Source organism: Eublepharis macularius, chromosome 1 (assembly GCF_028583425.1).
Source record: "Eublepharis macularius isolate TG4126 chromosome 1, MPM_Emac_v1.0, whole genome shotgun sequence".
NCBI lineage: Eukaryota > Metazoa > Chordata > Lepidosauria > Squamata > Eublepharidae > Eublepharis > Eublepharis macularius.
In genome coordinates, this window is record NC_072790.1 from 81,628,751 (window position 1) to 81,646,478 (window position 17,728).

Below are 17,728 nucleotides of genomic sequence, written 5' to 3' on the forward strand. Positions count from 1 at the left end.
GGGAGTTATCTAAGGGAACAATCTTGATATACATCGGTAGAGACTTCCTGGTTACCCCCTCGTGCTGCCTCTCCTTGAATGCAAATTCCCCCAACTCACAAGGAGACCCCCATTCAGATAACACTTCGGCCAAAGACTGAAGACTGGTGGCAAAGAGGAGGATTAGACCATCAATGGATGCTGGCTTCTTTTAGTTTGATTATGTTGCAACTCCCTTCCTCTAAGAACATCTGAAATTACGTGCAGTATAAAATAAAATAAATTCAAGAATAAACACATTCCATTAGTGTTCATGTAGTATTGCACTTGAAGAGCATATGTAGAAAAGTAATTCAGCAACCTTGAAAATCAGAACCTGGGGATAGGTGGCTATTTGTACCATGGAAAGGCTCTTTAGGATTATTTACAGTTCTGCAAGAAAGAAATGATTTATGGCATATTTTAAAATTAAAACGAATTAAAATTTTATTTATAGACTATTTATAGACACCATGAGAGATAATTGGTGAAGACACACTGTTGCAAGACCTGGATTAGGACTCCTGAGTTAGATATCTGACTGAACGTTAAAAAAACAAGGCGGGGGGCTATTTCAGGCCACAATCTTGAGGCCATTAATCTTCTGTTGGAGAATCATGCAGACGTAGGAAGTGCTGGGGTGCAGGGCTCAGTTGGTATCAAGGACCCTTGGCCTTGCGGGAAGAAGAGGCTGAAAAAATGGCATCCATTGTAAATATAAAAAACAAATGATAACCAAATTGTCTTTCTAACACCAAATGGAATGACAGCCAGTGTGGTGTAGTGGTTAGAGTATCTAACTAGGGTCTGGGAGACCAGGTTCAAATCTCTGCTCTGCCATGGAAGTTTTCTGGGTGAGATGTGGCTAGTCCCACACATGCAGCCTAACCTATCTCACAGGTTGTTGAGATGAAAAAATAGAGGAGAGGAGAAGAATGTAAGCCCCACTGGGAAAGACGTAGTATAAATGAAATAAATAAGTAAATAATGCATAGGTCCCTTAAAAGGGCTGAGGCAGTTGTTATTTAGGAGGGACTGAAACTGCTTTAAAAATCAGCTATGCTTGTTTGCCCTTTTCAGCGTGTATATTTTGGAAAGAAATATCTCAGCTACATTGTAAGTCCCCATTGCCCTCTCTTGTCAAGAAAACCGCATCTTGTAAAGACTGCTCAAGAAACTTCTTACTGCTTTGGGGGGCTCAGGCACTTGCGTGTTTTGTTTTATTTGGGTTAGTTTTAATGCAGCAGGCTGATCTTTCCCTGCTTGGCCAAGAAGAGCAACAACTGGACTTTGTGACGCCCTTCAGTGAATCCAAATGAGAGCATTCCTTATCAGGCTCAGCAGCTGGAAAAACGGCAGTTCCTTTCTTTCCCTTCCTAGACTTCAACTGCCCCTTCCTCCTGCTTGGAATTCATGGCACACTGTCATTTTGAGCCTGAATGCTTTTTTATCACAGTTTATTTCATTATAGAGACAGAGGCACTATGTTAGCAAAGTAAAAGTATGAACATAAATTTACATGTGCTCCTTCATCAGCAATGCTGCCTGCTTCCTTTGTGCATTGACATATAGAAGTCTGAAAATTGGGAGCAAATTAATAGGAGAGTTAAAAGCGAAGGAACTTTCATGACTTGTGATATTTATTGAAATTTTGACATATATCAAATGGTAATGTTTAGGTTTGCATCTAAAATGATGTTTTCAGTGCTGTTGATTGTGTTGTTCCAAAGCAGCTTAAACTACAAAGCATTTTACAGTCAAACTGTGCCTTCTTGTTTTTATTTCCATAATGAATTCTTGCCTGCAAATAATAAAAAAAAACAGTGCTCCTGCTTTCACAGCCCCGGAGGCATATATTTTAATATCACATTGTATTTTTTTTATCAACCTTCTGTTTTAAAAGACAAACCTTAAAAGGAATACAAAAATATCAAGCCACTTTCATTGGCTATAGCCATGCCATGCTAAACAGAGCAACACCCTTCTAAGACCATTGAAATCAATGGGTTTAGAAGAGTGTAACTCTGTTTGTGATTGTAATATTAGTTTACTTCTTATTTGACTTTATCTGGTTCTTCCTTTCTTTAATGATACTGCTCATTTAGTCTACAGGACTTGAGCAATGCCATACTAAATACTATCCCGTTCTTCCATCAAGGAGTTTAGGGCAGTGTACACAGTTTTCTCTTCCACTAATTTTATCTTCACAAAAGCAATGTGAAATAGGTTAAACTGAGAGGGGATTTGAACCTGGTTATCCCAGACCTAGTTCAGTATTCTAACCACCACACCATACTGGTTTTCTAGCTGGAAAAGGTGCCTCTGGATAAATAAAGATAGAAAGTGTGAGGAGCTTTGACTCTTGAAAGCTTGTACTCTGGAATTCTTGCTCTTCGACTGTAGATAGGGTTGCCAGGCCCCCTCAACCTCCTGGCGGGGACAGGGGCCTGGCACTTACCTTTGGGGAAAGGGGGGTGAGCACGCACAGAGTGCACGCCCGTGCCCCCACAGGCACGATGATGTCACTTCAGTAGTGACGTCATCATGCAGCCCCTGAGCAGGCCCATTTTCAGGCGCTGCAGAGCATTCCTGCGCTTTGCAGCACCAGAAATGGGCCTGTTTCGGCATGGATTGGGCCTATTTTGAGGCGCTGCAGAGCACAGAAGCATTCCTGTGCTCCACAGTGCCTCAAAACGGGCCCGATCCGTGGCAGAACAGGCCCGTTTTGGACGCTGCACTCTGCAGCACCTCAAATGGGCCTGATCCATGCTGAAATGGGCCCATTTTGGGGCGCTGCGGAGTGCAGGAGCACTCCTGCGCTCTGCAGCTACTGAAAACAGGCCTGGTTTGCCATGGATTGGGCCCATTTTGAGTGCTGCAGAGCACAAGAGCGCACCTGCACTCCACTGCGGCCCTGATCCAGGCCAAAACGGGCCCAATCCTGGTGGCTGTGGTGCATGGGAGTGCGCCACACCGCGGGAGAGCACGCAAGGAAGGTGCGCGCCCCCACTGCTCAGGTAAGTGGGGGTGGGGAGTGGGGGCGGGGGATCCTCCACCCCCACCAGGGGTCTGGGATCCCTAACTGCAGGCCAATATGGCTACCGACTAGACATGAGAGTTTGTTTGTGCATGAGAGTTTGTTTCATTTCTTTCGTTTTTATTATTAATTTCAAAAGGGAGTGTTTCATTATTGTATTGTTTGGTATGGTTTCATTTCATTATTGTTTCTTTTTTATTATTGTTCAATAATTCTATTTTATTATTTCCCATTGGTTTCACTGAAACCCCCTCCCCTGCTTTCTTAGGTCTGTAGCTTCTGCTTTTCTATCAGAACTGGACAAAACTCAGGAAAACTGCAGTACTTCACTATGACATCTACACTGCCAGATTTCAGTCCCCCTTTTTGAGGCAATGAAATGTGCTCATGTTTAACCTTAATGACTATGAGACAACTGATAGGAAATAGTAACACATAAAGCAGCTTGAGAGATTGGCACTGCAGCTACTTAGCTTGAAGAATAGTAGGTTGAACTTGCAGGAAGGGAATTCCATGCCAGGTAGACTGCTACTACTGTTAGCTGCTGCTTCTTTTTCAAAATCACCCCTTCCTCTGCCAGATCTGCCCCATGCTATACATTTTCCCCTCTGCCAGTCATGATGTGCTGTGTTTGTGATGTCAGATAATACCGTAATGTGTGTATGAAATGGATGTAATTTTATTAGCGGATGGTGTGTGATAAAATAAATAAATGAAATTAAAGTGCAGTGGTTAGGTTACACTTGGCACACCCAAACACAGATACTGCCAGTCACACACTGAAACAATAAGGAACTGATGAAGCTGTGGCAAACATGGCTAGTTCCAGATCTACCTCTCCCTAGGAACAACCAATGAGAGCTGGTAGAATGCTGGGGCTAGCAACAGGTGGAAGTTCCATTAAGGCAGTTAGTGAGAGAGGGGAAAGGACTGGATGCTGCTGAGAAGAGGCAGAAGAGCTAATAGCTGGCGGTTCGCACCTGTTAATTTATATCATAACCATCCACTATTATATATGGGGTTATATGAGCACTTCTTAACAGCAATGTATATGTAAGTTTAACTAATTCACTTCTATGTTATACAACTTGTAAATAAAATTTATTCTTGTTTCTGTTTTCACCCTGGTTGGCTTAAAGTTGTTGGCTGAGGGGTAATACCACAAACATGAACATCAAACATTCTGGTCATGACCAATGGACCTAATTTAACTAAATAGTGGCAGTGTATAGAGGGAGCAAACACTGAGCTCCCTTTCCCCAATAGCCCTAGGCAGTGGGTGAGGGGTAATGAATACAGAGAATGGGCTGTCTGTCTGGTGGAGCCTCTGAGAACAGGAGAGAGAGGCCCCAGTGTTGATTTGGGTCAGGGCTGTCTGCCTGATAAATAGAGGTTAGACAGGTGGCATATTGTGACTGCTATTAACTGCCTGTTAAACCTCAAACTTTGTTATAGAGAGGTTTATGGTGGGCGGCAGTGTGTAAGGGGCTCACAGAAGCAAATAAGACTGAGGGGAGATTAGCCTCCAAAGAGCCACTGTGCAGAAAAAACAAGATGGAACCAAAAAAGCTAGGAAGAAGGGCAGGGGGGAGCAAATCCCAAGCAAAAACAGATGCAGAGGAGTTATTTATTTATTTATTTATTCAATTTATATACCGCCCATCCCCAGGGGCTCTGGGCGGTGAACAGTTAAAATCGATAAAAACAAGAACTAAAATCAATATACAAATAATAAAACAAATTAACAAAGTGCAGTGGTGGGGAGAACCCTCCCCCACCCCAAAGGTGGGAGGCCGACATGGCACCGCCCCCTTCAATCACCGAATGCCTGGCGGAACAGCTCTGTCTTACAGGCCCGGCGGAACAATAATATGTCCCGCTGGGCCTGGGTTTCCATCGACAGAGCGTTCCACCAGGCTGGGGCCAGGACTGAAAAGGCCCTGGCCCTAGTTGAAGTGAGTTGGGCTTCCTTAGGGCCAGGGACCACAAGTAAATATTTGTTCGCTGATTGAAGCGATCGAAGCGATCGAAGCGATCGCTGATCGAAGCGATCTCCGGGGAACGTACAGGGAGAGGCGGTCCCGAAGATATGCTGTCCCAAAGTTAGCCGTGTTAGTCTGTGGTAGCAAAATCAAAAAGAGTCCAGTAGCACCTTTAAGACTAACCAATTTTATTGTAGCATAAGCTTTCTTTAAAAAAAAAATATTGGTGAGTTTATATTTCATATTTAATGCATACATTCCCATCATATCTAATTTACTCTAACCCCCACCCTTTCCTCCCCCCTCCTTATCGACTTCCAACAGCTTTCCAACCCTTAACCCTTCTTATTACTTAACTTCATTTATATTCTTCTATAACACATATATCATGATATCTCTTACTCTAAGCATATTCAAATTATTTTATATATATACTATATTAAAGCCACTAGTCCACCAATATATCCGTTTTATTCTTCCTTAATTAAACTATATATTCTAAATAAAGTTTCCTTAAACATAATACTAGCTTAGATTGTGATAATTAAATTTCCCCCTTAATGGTAAAGTCGCTTATCTCTTCTATTTTCAATATCACATTTTAATAATTCTCAAACTGCCACAGTTCTCCTTTCACATCCCATTTTTTTTCTAAATATTGTTTCAATTTCCCCCAATCAGCAATAAATTGTCCTGGATCAAGATCTTTAAGTTTTCTTGTCATTTTGTCCATCTCCGCCATGTACAGCAATTTGTAAATCCAATCTTCTATAGTTGGTATTTCTTGTATTTTCCATTTCTGCGCATACAAAAGTCTTGCCGCTGTAGTCATATAAAATAACAATGTTCTGTACTGCATTGGAACACCTTCCATTCCCAAGTTCAGTAGCAACAATTCTGGGTTCTTATTTATCTGGATTTGTAAAATCTCATTAATTGCTTCAATTATATCTCCCCACAGTATTGCTTAGCTACCTCACAAGTCCACCACATGTGGTAGAGTGATCCTTCATGCTTTTTACATTTCCAGCTTTTATCTGACATGTTGGTATTTCCTAATGCAATTTTCTTTGGTGTTAAATACCATCTATAGATCATTTTATATACATTCTCTTTAATGTTCGTACAAGTTGAAATCTTCAGTGTATTTTTCCACAAGTGCTCCCACGCCTCCATTGTTATTTCTTTATGAAAATTTATTGCTCACTTCACCATCTGGACTTTTACTATTTCATCCTCTGTGTGCCATTTTAGAAGTACTTTGTAAATCTTTGAGATTTCTTTCTTGCCTTCTTGTAGTATCACTTCTAATTCTGAATTTTCCATTCTTATTCCTCCTTTTAAACAGTCCAAGTTAAAAAGATCTCTGATCTGTCTATATTGAAACCATCCATAACAAGGAGACAGCTCTTCTTCTGTCTTTATTCTTATTGTTGAATATTGTATTTGTGTTATCTCCTTGTAAGTTAGACATTGCTGTTCATTGTCGACAGTTCTCGGATCTATTACTTCATACGGAACCACCCATGAAGGAATTCCATCTTCCATGTAAACCTTATACTTCTTCCAGATTGTGAAGAGGCTTCTTCGAATGTAATGATGCAAAAACATAGAGTCTGCTTTAACTTTATCATACCACAAATAGGCATGCCATCCAAACAGCTTTTTGTGTCCCTCCAAAGCCAGCAATTTACGTTTTTTTAACGTTATCCAATCTTTTAACCAAGCCAGACAAATAGCTTCATAGTATAGTCTTATATTGGGCAGTTGCAAACCACCTCTTTCCTTCGCATCCTGTAATACTTTCATTTTCACAAGTGGTTTCTTGCCTGCCCACACAAAGTCTGAAATTTTCCTTTGCCATTTGTCAAATTGTTTAGAGTCTCGAATAATTGGGATTGTTTGCAACAAGAACATCACACGCGGTAAAACATTCATCTTTACTGCTGCTATTCTTCCCAACCATGATAAATTCAGTTTATTCCATTTTATCAAATCTCTCTCTATTTGTATCCACAATTTCTCATAGTTGTTTTTAAATAAGTCTATATTTTTCGCAGTCAGTTCAATACCAAGATATTTTACTTTATTAGTTACCTCACAGTCCGTTATGTCCATTAGTTCTTGCTGCTTCTGCTTAGTCATATTTTTACATAATATCTTCGACTTCTTTTTGTTCACATAAAATCCAGATTGTAGCATAAGCTTTCGAGAATCAAGTTCTCTTCGTCAGATGCATGGTACAGAGACTGGTCAAATATAGAAGAGGAGGGAGGAGAAGGGGAGGAGAGAGAAGAGGCAATTAGGGGGGGAGGGTGAGGGTGCAACCAAAACATTCCTTTGCTAGTATATGTAAACATCTCCTTTTGGTGTGTGGATCAGTTGGCTTCAAAGGAGTTTGCCCTGTTAGTTTGTAGCAGCCAAACAGCTAGACCATCCAATTCCAATGCAGTATGAGCCTTCGATAACCACAGCTCTCCTTGCCAGATGCATCTGACAAAGAGATCTGTGGTCCCCGAAAGCCCATGCCAGGTGCCACTGAGCTCCCCCAGACCCCGCCTCTGTAAAGGAAATCTGTTACCTGTGATAATGTGATAACCATTCATAGTCCCTATTCAGTCCCAGTTTAACAGAGTCAAATTTGCATATGAATTCCCGTTGGATTTTGTTTTTGAAAGGTTTCTGTTGAACTACAGCAACCTTTAAGTCTTTGATGGAATGTCCTGGTAGATTGAAGTGTTCTCCCACTGGTTTCTGGACGTTTCCATTTCTAATGTCAGATTTGTGTCCATTTGTTCTTTTGCGTAGAGGTTGGCTGGTTTGTCCAATGTACAGAGCAGAAGGACATTGTTGGCACATGAGGGCATATATCAGATTGGAGGATGAGCAGCTGTAAGAGCCAGAGACAGTGTAGTTGATGCCATTGGGTCCTGTAATTGTATTCCCTGGGTAGATATAGGGGCAGAGCTGGCATCTGGGTCTGTTGCAGGGCCTGGTACCTGTGCTGGTGACTCTGCTGGCCGATTCATGGTTGTGAGTGAGAAGTCGTTTAAGGTTGGGGGGCTGTCTGTAGGCAAGGAAAGGTCTTCCACCCAGGGCTTCTGAGAGAGAGGTATCATTTTCCAGGATAGGTTGTAGCTCACTGATGATACGTTGGATGGGTTTGAGCTGGGAGCTATAGGTGACAACCAGTGGTGTTCTGTTGTTAGTTCCTTTAGGTTTGTCCTGGAGCAGACTGTTTCTGGGTACTAGTCTGGCCCTGTTGATTTGTTTCTTCACTTCATTTGGTGGGTACTGTAGTCCCAAAAATGCTTGTTGTAAATCTCTTAAGTGTGAGTCTCGGTTGAGAGCATTGGAGCAGATACGGTTGTAACGTAAGGCTTGGCTGTAGACAATAGACCGAGTGGTATGTTTAGGGTGGTAGCTGGAGGCATGTAGATGTGAGTATCGGTCTGTTGGTTTCCGGTATAAGGTAGTATTTATTCGTCCATTATATAGTTGTACAGTGGTGTCCAGGAAGTGTACCTGTTGTGTAGAGTTGTCCAGGCTTAGGTTGATAGTAGGGTGAAAGTTATTGAAGTCCTGATGAAATCTCTCAAGAGCTTCCTTCCCATGGGTCCAAATGATGAAGATGTCATCCAGGAATCTTAAGTATAGTAGTGGTTCCAGTGGATGGGAGCTGAGGAAGCGTTGTTCCAAGTCCGCCATGAATATGTTAGCATATTGTGGTGCCATGTGTGTGCCCATGGCTGTGCCATTAATCTGTAGATATAAGTTGTCACCAAATTTGAAGTAATTGTGAGTGAGTACGAAGTGACAAAGTTCAGTGGCGAGGTGTGCTGTGGTTTTGTCCGGGATAGTATTCCCTATGGCTAGCAGTCCATCTGCATGTGGGATATTGGTGTATAAAGCCTCCACATCCATGGTTGCTAGGATGGTGTCATCTGGTAGGTTGTCAATGGACTGTATTTTCCTGAGGAAGTCAGTGGTGTCCCGTAAATAGCTGGGTGTGCTGGTGGCATAGGGCCTGAGGATAGAGTCCATGTATCCTGAGACTCCTACTGTGATAGTGTCTCTTCCTGAGACAATGGGGCGTCCTGGGTTACCCGGTTTATGGATTTTGGGTAGTAGGCAGAATTTTCCTGGTCGTGGTTCCTGGGGTGTGTCCGTATGGCAAAGCAAAAACAGGTACATACTTAAGAAAGAACTGGTGATGCACACAAAACAGAGATAGCACACACAAAACAGAAACTATATTCAAGAAGAAAGCTAAGAAAGTGAGAAAGGAATAATATAGTATAAAATACAACACTGTATTTTGGCATAGCCCTGACCTCGATAGCCCAGGTGAGCCAGATCTCATCAGATCTCAGAAGCTAAGCAGGGTCGGTCTTGGTTAGTAATTGGATGGGAGACCTCCAATGAAGACGAGGGTTGCAGAGGCAGGCAGTGGCAAACCACCTTGGTTAGTCTGTTGCCATGAAAAACCCACCTGTGGTTGTCATAAGGTAACTATGACTTGAGGGCACTCTCCTCCACCACCACTTCAGCATAAGCAAACTTATAAAAGATCTCTCTCTCTCTTTGAGTTGATTACCTACAAACAGGCACTCTCCAAAATTTGACACCAACTCTTATCCGATTCAAAGTCCTCCCCCATATGCCTCAGGATTGGACTACTTCACACACATATATATGATCTTAGTGGCTACAGTCAGGAATCAATCAAGAAAACCCAGAGGCGTACGCTCTCCCCCCACCCTCAGCCTAAGGATCACAGCTTCATGCCATTATTAGGAAAACACAGCAGAGAGAGGAGACAGATTAGGGCAGAGACAAAAGCTGGAAACAAAATAAAACTTTTTTTCATTATAGGCTGTTTAGATAGGGAATTTGTTTTATTTTCCTGTCAATTACTATAAACATGAAACACTCCATTTTTGTAATTGCAACTAATAAAGAAATGCACAAGTCTACTGCCCACCTGAAACTCACTTCTTTAATGTTTACTAAGTAATGCAAAATAGATGACCATGGCTGGTTTTGTAATAACTTGTGATTTCTCTTGCTTCACCCTTAATTATTGAGTCTTTCTATTGCTATGGAGTAGAGATGGGCACAAATCGAAATATGAACCAAAGTTCGTCACAAACCTAGTCAGTTCATGGTTCGCGAACCAGCAGTTCGTCAGAGCCCATTTCTGATGAACGGCCACGAACTTTAGGGTAGTTCATTTATTTTGTTTTTTGGTTCGTCACTGCAGACAGCCTAGTGCCAATCAATCAGTTTCCTAGGCAATGGGGGTTGGGCTTTCTGCAGACCTTATGCTGACCCAGAAGTGACCTTCTGCTGACGCGGAAGTGGTGATTTGCGGGCCTGGAAGTGATGTTTTCACAAACCAAAACGAACCGGTTTGTGAACTGGGGCAGGTTCGTGAAAGTTTGTGGTTTGTGAAACATGATGAACCATGAACCTCATGGTTCGGGTTTTTTCTGGTTCGTGTCCATCTCTACTATGGAGTAAAGACCTAATTTCCACTTGACCATCCTTCTAGGTATTGCTGTAGCATTTTGTCACCACTTTCTTTTTTTTGTTTACAGTAATAAATGGATGGATGGGAGGTTAAAACAACCCTCTAATAAGCATCATTCAAATTATCTCTGTGTGTATACACATGGGTGGACATGCACACCAACTCTACAAAGTGAAAAAAACCCCAAAATAATTACATTTTACTCATTAAAAAAATTAAGTATCTATACACATATCCCACTGAACCCCCTCATCAAATAACTCATAAACTCATCAACCCCCTCATCAAATAACTCATAACTTCAGATTCTTCAGTAAAAATGGAGAAAGTCCAATACACCACTATATACATGGGCAGGGAGTGTGGGGGACTCATGAAAACTACGAGTATTAAAACTCTCCAAATACATATAGTTGGATGCCAAGGAAAAGGTTATAGAGTTGGCAGAGTAGAACTTCCTTTGCCTGCACCTTTCCCTAATAGCCTGCTGCTTGTTCTGAAAATTAAAAAAGGAGAAATTACCTCCTCTTCCTAACATGTTAAAAATAATTATGCCCAGGCCTATCAAATTTATGTGAGGATTGCGGAATTTGATTTAGGTTGCTAGCTGTCTGTTTTGGAGATAGTGAGCACAAATAACTTCTTATCTTAGGGGTAGGGAAATGGAGTGGACAAAATGGCACACCACGAAAGCAAGATTTTAATTTGGGGTCTGCCGTAATAGAAAGAGACCCATTCTGAGAGGGGCTGCCTTAACACTTCTGCTTCTGTTCTTGGAGGGTGCAACAGCTGGCAAGTGAGCATATCACATTTTGCTGGAGGCTAGTAGGCATGGAGCTCTTGTTCAACATCTGTTGTCATTTTGTTGCCTGACAGCTGGAGTGAGAATGCTAGATTACTGGATTTTGTAAAGCTGATTCCATTGTCTTCATACTCAGCCATTTATAGAGCGGTCCAAAAGGACATGAGCTTTGGGAAAGCACTCAGATGTACCAAATAAATGTCAGCTAATTCATTGTGCTTTAGGGTTAAAAAAAACTGCTGGAAAATTGCTTTGTTCACTGCCATATGCACAGAAGGCTAAATGTTAGAGGAAGCACAAACACACAGTTCAGAGAAATATTTGGAATTTCTCTACTGAAGTATAACAGCCACCGTTACAGACTCAGGGATGCAAGATGCCTCAGGCCTACTTCATTTCACTCTTCATCACAGACTTTATGCAGATGTGGCTCTGACTAATTAATTAGGTAATGCATGCAAGTGTTTACATGATTTTACACTGTCCTTTTTGTATAGGTGCTTCTCTTTTGAAGCAGCAGAGCTAGCATGATGCTGCCACATGAGGACTTAGAGAGGTTCTTTGCTCGAATTCATTGTTAATGCTGAAAGTAAAATCTATATTGTCCAAAATGCGTATTCACACTACAGTAGTGCTGCACCAGTTTTTTCAATCAGACATTTTTGTTGTGAATGCAGTGCCTTCAGGGCCCCACAAATGTTCCACATTCATGCCAAACAAGTCAAGTTACTGTGAGATTCCCATGATTGCATCTTACCAGAGAAACATAAGAAGGGTGGTTTTCATAGGTAAAATTATGTGAGGAATGGAAAAATTAATCCCCCCCCCCACGTAACTCTGGATTCATATAACCTTATTTTAGATCAGGGCATTTTGAATCAGGATGCCAGGTTGAAGGAGCTGAGGCACCCACAGCAATTTCAGATGAGTATGTGAAAATTATCATATTGACTGACTCAAGTGAGTACAAACATTACACAATAGTTTCAGAAAGGTTTGCATTGCAATGTGTGTATATAACCACACTCGGGGAAATTGCTGCTCTGCTCCAGCTCTAGCTTTGATGGATCCTTCCCAAGACAGATCAGGCTTAGAGCTGATAATTAATTGATAAGGATGAATCATAGCAGGTCTAGCAGAACTATACTTAGGCTAACCACATAGAGGCAAATGAATTTACTCCTGTTAGTCTAAAAATGCCCAAAGATTTTACAAAAAGGATAATAAGACATTCACAAAAAGCATGAAAATGTTTAAAAGCAACCAAAGATTTATGGATGCAAATGCTCTGTGTTAATGAGCGATTTTCCTGGTGTTCATGCCTCTCACTACCAAAAATGACAATGATTTCTTTGTCTAATATCCTCTCCCTCAAAACAATCCCACTCCCTAGAGTTGCCATTCTGAACATTCTCAGTAACATATTCATTATTGCCCTGATTTCATTGAACTGTCCCTAAGTATTTTTGGGGAACCCCCCTTGGAAGTATATTTTGTCCTTTTCTTTGTGAAGAAAAAAATAATAAAAGGTTGGGACATGAGACAATTTTGGTCCCAGTTTACATGAGCTGAATGGATAATCCACCCTGAGCTTGCTGATGGCAGGGAGGGCGGAATACAAACCGAATAAAATAAATAAATAAATAAATAAATAAATAAATAAATAAATAAATATGTATGCTAAATTTTAATAATTCTTAAAGCACATGTGCAAAGACAGAATACTTCTCACATGACACTCTTGTATAATTAGAACTCTTGCATTTTATAATGTGGGAATGGCCACACAATTGTTACTTTTATCTCTGTTTCTTCTTCTAGAACATTGTATAGCTGTACTTTACAGTAAGAAGTAAAAAGCAGGCCCATGGGACATAAGGGCAACTATGTCTATGTAGTGTGGTGTCACATCCAGACCACTAATTTAGTAACAGTCAGTCCTAAGACCCTGCCCTGTGTCAGCCCTCAGAGTCAGTTATGAGTTGCAGGTTTTCCTAGAAATTCCCATGTGTGTGTGGTTCTTGATTTGGATGTTGACTATGGTAAGTGCTGAGAAGTTGCTTCAGCTCCTCCTCCCTCCCCGGAACCATTTTTCTGATCTGCTTTATTTGGGGAATTCCACGTGTGTCCCAGAGAATATGTGGGTGTTCCTGGTGAACCAAAACAATGCTGGGACTGTTTCAGATGGGAAAGAGAGAACAGCAGGAAGGCTGAAGCCTCTGTTCTACCTGCTCCACATACATGTACCATGGCCCTGATCCATTTGAGTACCTCACATGAAGTACCTGCAACTCACATCTGATTGGCTTAAGTCTGACACAGGATGGGGATCCCAAACCCAGCCTATGTACTCTGTAATGTCTGATATGGTGTCGCATGCAAATTCATTCCAGAATTTACAGTAGACTACAAGGGAATAAAAAGGACATTCAAGAGGCAAGTTAAATTAGATGTGCTGTTATTATCTGCAGAGAAGAAACCTCTTTGTTAAACTCTGCATCTGTTAAAACCTGTCCTGCCTCCCTGTTCTCATGCCTGGTCCTCTGAATACAACAGTTGGCATTTGTTTAATACACCAAATTTCTCAGTGCCAGGTACTTCAGTCTGCTTGGAGATTATAATTTAGATAGGCAAACCTTTGCTGAAGTGTAACCACTCAGAGAAACATCTGGCGTTGTGTGTGCTTTGAAACTAGATACCCATTTTAACGAATTCTTATCACTCAGTCTAGGCAAGGCAAAACTAATAAGAAGTTTTCCTTCATTTCCATTTCAAAGTTGCAATGTTCTTTGCTTGGCAAGTACATGCCAGCCTGACTACAAAGGTCACCCACATAGCCAGAGACTGGTTTTCACATTAAAAACCAAGTCCGGTGTTCCGTAAACAATACAAAGCCTTTAAACTCAGTAATGAGATTTGGCTCTTAGTTTTATAAAGTCAATATGCTAGAAATGAGAGGCAATTCACAATAAGGGATCTAGAGTCTTAGAACTATGGAACTGAAAGACAGCCTGACTTTAGGCTTATTTATGACAAAATAAAACTGCAATGAATAAAATTAATGGGCAAATTATTAATCCAGATTATTTGTTGTAGCTCAGATGCAAGATAATCTAGCTTCAGATATGACAATGTCACAAAGACTTTTAGTGGTAGCTATTGTGTGGTAGCTGAATCTGTTTATGTATACATGAGTATCATGTGTTGGTTTCCTAATGAATTTTTATCAGCCTTATACTGAGGCTTGGTCCAGACTTGAAGGTAATATGATTTGTTGCTCACAGATAATATGCACACTTGTTTTTCTGTCCTGCTGTGACAAAGAAGTTTTGAAGTTTTTCCAAGCACTGGAAAATTTCTGTAAACCTTTCTTTATCAAGAAATATTCACAGGACCTGGGAACATCCTCCTCCTCCTCACCTTCTGCCTGGAAAAAAGGAATATTTTGTTGTCTATATAAACTTCTTAGCCAGAGATATTAATCCTTTAATCATTCCAGGAGTAGGAGATGGAAATAGTAGAACAAAAGATATCAGCAAAACAATGGTATACATCAATATATAAAGGGAGCATTTTTGTGCTAATTTTCCCTCTTTCTTACATCTGTTCTGGCCAAGCCTTCCGAACTTGTGTACTTGGGTTTTCATTAGTAATAAGGGTGGGGAGGCCAAATCAATATTTGGTTTAAAGACAATTTTCTATTCTATAGGAAATATCTCTTTCCTCTATTTTGTTCCAGCCAAACTTATTTGCTTGTGTTTTCATATTGATGAGGCTGGAATGGCCACATAACTATATGGGTAAAGCACAGTTTTACATTTTAGAAAGAGTAGCTCCTTCATCTGTTTTATCTTAACCATCTGCACTTGTTTACTTGGATTCTCATAATCGTGAGGTTGAGAAGAGCAGATAGTCGTTTAGCTTAACCACTCATTTATATTCTGGAGAGAAGGGCTATAATTAAGAATAGTTAAAAAGCTCCCAAGGGCCCAGTTATCACATTATCACTATCCCTTTGACAGTAGATATTCAAAATCTATTATAAAACTTTCATTATATCTGTATTGCATATCATTAAACATATAGAGGAAATCTAGGTCATAATCTGTGTTTCTCCTTCTTTCTTTCTTTCAAAATAAGAAGGAAAAAAGAGGACAGTAATGAAAGCAAAAAATTCTGTAACTCCATCAGTCCTCTCTTGTCTCTTCAGAACACATACCGAATATATGGTGTTATAAAAGAAAAAAAACGGAAGGAGCCATAGAGATAAGGTGTTAGGTCTGCATTATTAAATCCTAATCTGAGTTTTATCCTTGTTTTTTCTTCTTTCTTCCTGTAAAATGGTACATCCAGTCCTTATTCCATCTGCGCCACCGAAGGTGGATTTCCTTATCTTCCAGCCAATTCTAACGAGGGTCGATAAAAATGTTACTTCTCTGTTTATTTTTCTGCTTTAAAATCCGCTGCACTCTTCCCCCCCCCCTTTCAGTAGTAGAATGCTAGGTTCTTTCTTTGCAGGCCTGCTTCATGGCTCCGCCCCTTTCTTGCTACTGCCTTGTATCTTCAAGAAGACGTACTGGTACAATCGTCCATTTTATAGATTATATTTTTTCTCATTTTGCTCTATTTTTCTTTCAGTTAGATCTCTCTCTTTAGAGATTTCTTCTGTATTGTCATTTTTTGTCTTACTTTTATCCATTTATACTCCAAATGTTCCATCTGCTTTAATTAATAGTTCAGTCATTAATTTAGAAATTTCTTGCATTTTAGAAAGTACTTCTTCTTCCCAGGAAACCATTTCAAATTACTTGTAGGTGTTATGTCCAAACTCATCAAAGTGGTAAAAAGCTTCGTTTTGTTAATTATGTTCAAAGATTTATTGCTTTCCAGCCATCTGCTGAGAGAGTCTCTTTACAATCTCTTTCCGTCTCTCTCCCCTCCCAGCTTTGCCCCAGCAGCCGCCTCGCAATCAGGCTGGTTAGCCCTCATAAAACCATAAAACAATCTCCTTACTTGATGGAAAGTGTTGTGGAATCTCTTGAGCTGTCTTCGAGTTGTTTTTATCTGTCTTGTTAGGAACCTGCTTTATTCGCTGTAGGTCATTTTGGCTTGTCGAACTTTCAGTTTTAGCAGCTTCGTAGCCATATTGGCTCCTTCGTTGGTCCTTGCTTTCAGAACCGGTGTCGGGGCTTCCCAGGGGTTGCCAAACCCCTTGAGCTCTTTCATCTTGTTCCAGCCTGCCTCCCCTCTCGGGGGGGGGACTTGGGGGCCCGAATTCTCAAGTCGCAAGGAACCAGGAAGGTCATGGCAGAGAGCTCGTAAAACTCAGCTGCTGTAAATTCACTGCTTCATCCCGGAAGTCTCCTTGTTGCTTTTCTGGATCTTTACTTAGATTTCTGCCTGGTTCACTGCTTTGAACTCTAACAAGGTGTGTAGTCTCTTCTGGCTTGCTGTGCTCCCTTTTACCATGTCTCCCCTTTTTTGCTGGAGCAAGGCTGGCCCTGCAGGAGGATCAAGCAGAGATCTGATTTCCCAAATCAAAATAGAAACCAAGGAATATGTGTTACTCTAGTATTTTCCCCAGCACCTCCAAATATGACATGAAACAATAATTACACACATAGTGACTATAAGTGACTTTCTTCACATGGAGAACACTAGATTTTTCTTGCAAGGTTACCTGGGAAGTGAAGTCTGAGTGGTCCTTCCCCTCTCTGTTAGAATCGCTTCCTGAAGAGCCACAAGAGGGCTTCGTTTGGGGGCAGGCAGCAGCTACTTTCTCCAAGGGCATCCTGCGGGCTGCCTGCTCCCGGAGAGCTGCTCTGGAGAAAGTGGCTGCGTCAGTGAAGCTTCAGCCGCATTGACAGTGGAAGGATCTGTTGCAGATTCTTCCACTGTCACTACAGCTGAAGCTTCACCAACGCTGCCGCTTCCAAACCAGCTCCCCGGTAGCAGGAAGCCCGCAGGATGCCCTGGGAGAAAGTAGCAGCTACCCACCCCCAAACGAAGCCCTCTTGTGGCTCTTCAGGCAGTGATTCTAACAGAGAGGGGAAGGACCACTTGGACTTCACTTCCCAGGTAACCTTGCCAGAAAAATTTAGTGTTCTCCACGTGAAGAAAGTCACTTGTAGCTTTGCTCACAGAAACAATTGTGTGGGGTCAAATTGTTTATTTATTTAAATATTTAAATGGTTGATCTCTGTGTGTTATGTGCTGTCAAGCCACCTGCAACCTATGGCAACCCTATGAAGGAAATACTTCCAAAATGTCCTATCATTAACAGACTTGCTCAGATTATGCAAACTGGAGGACGTGGCTTCTTTTATTGAGTCAAGCCATCTCGTTTTAGGTCTTCC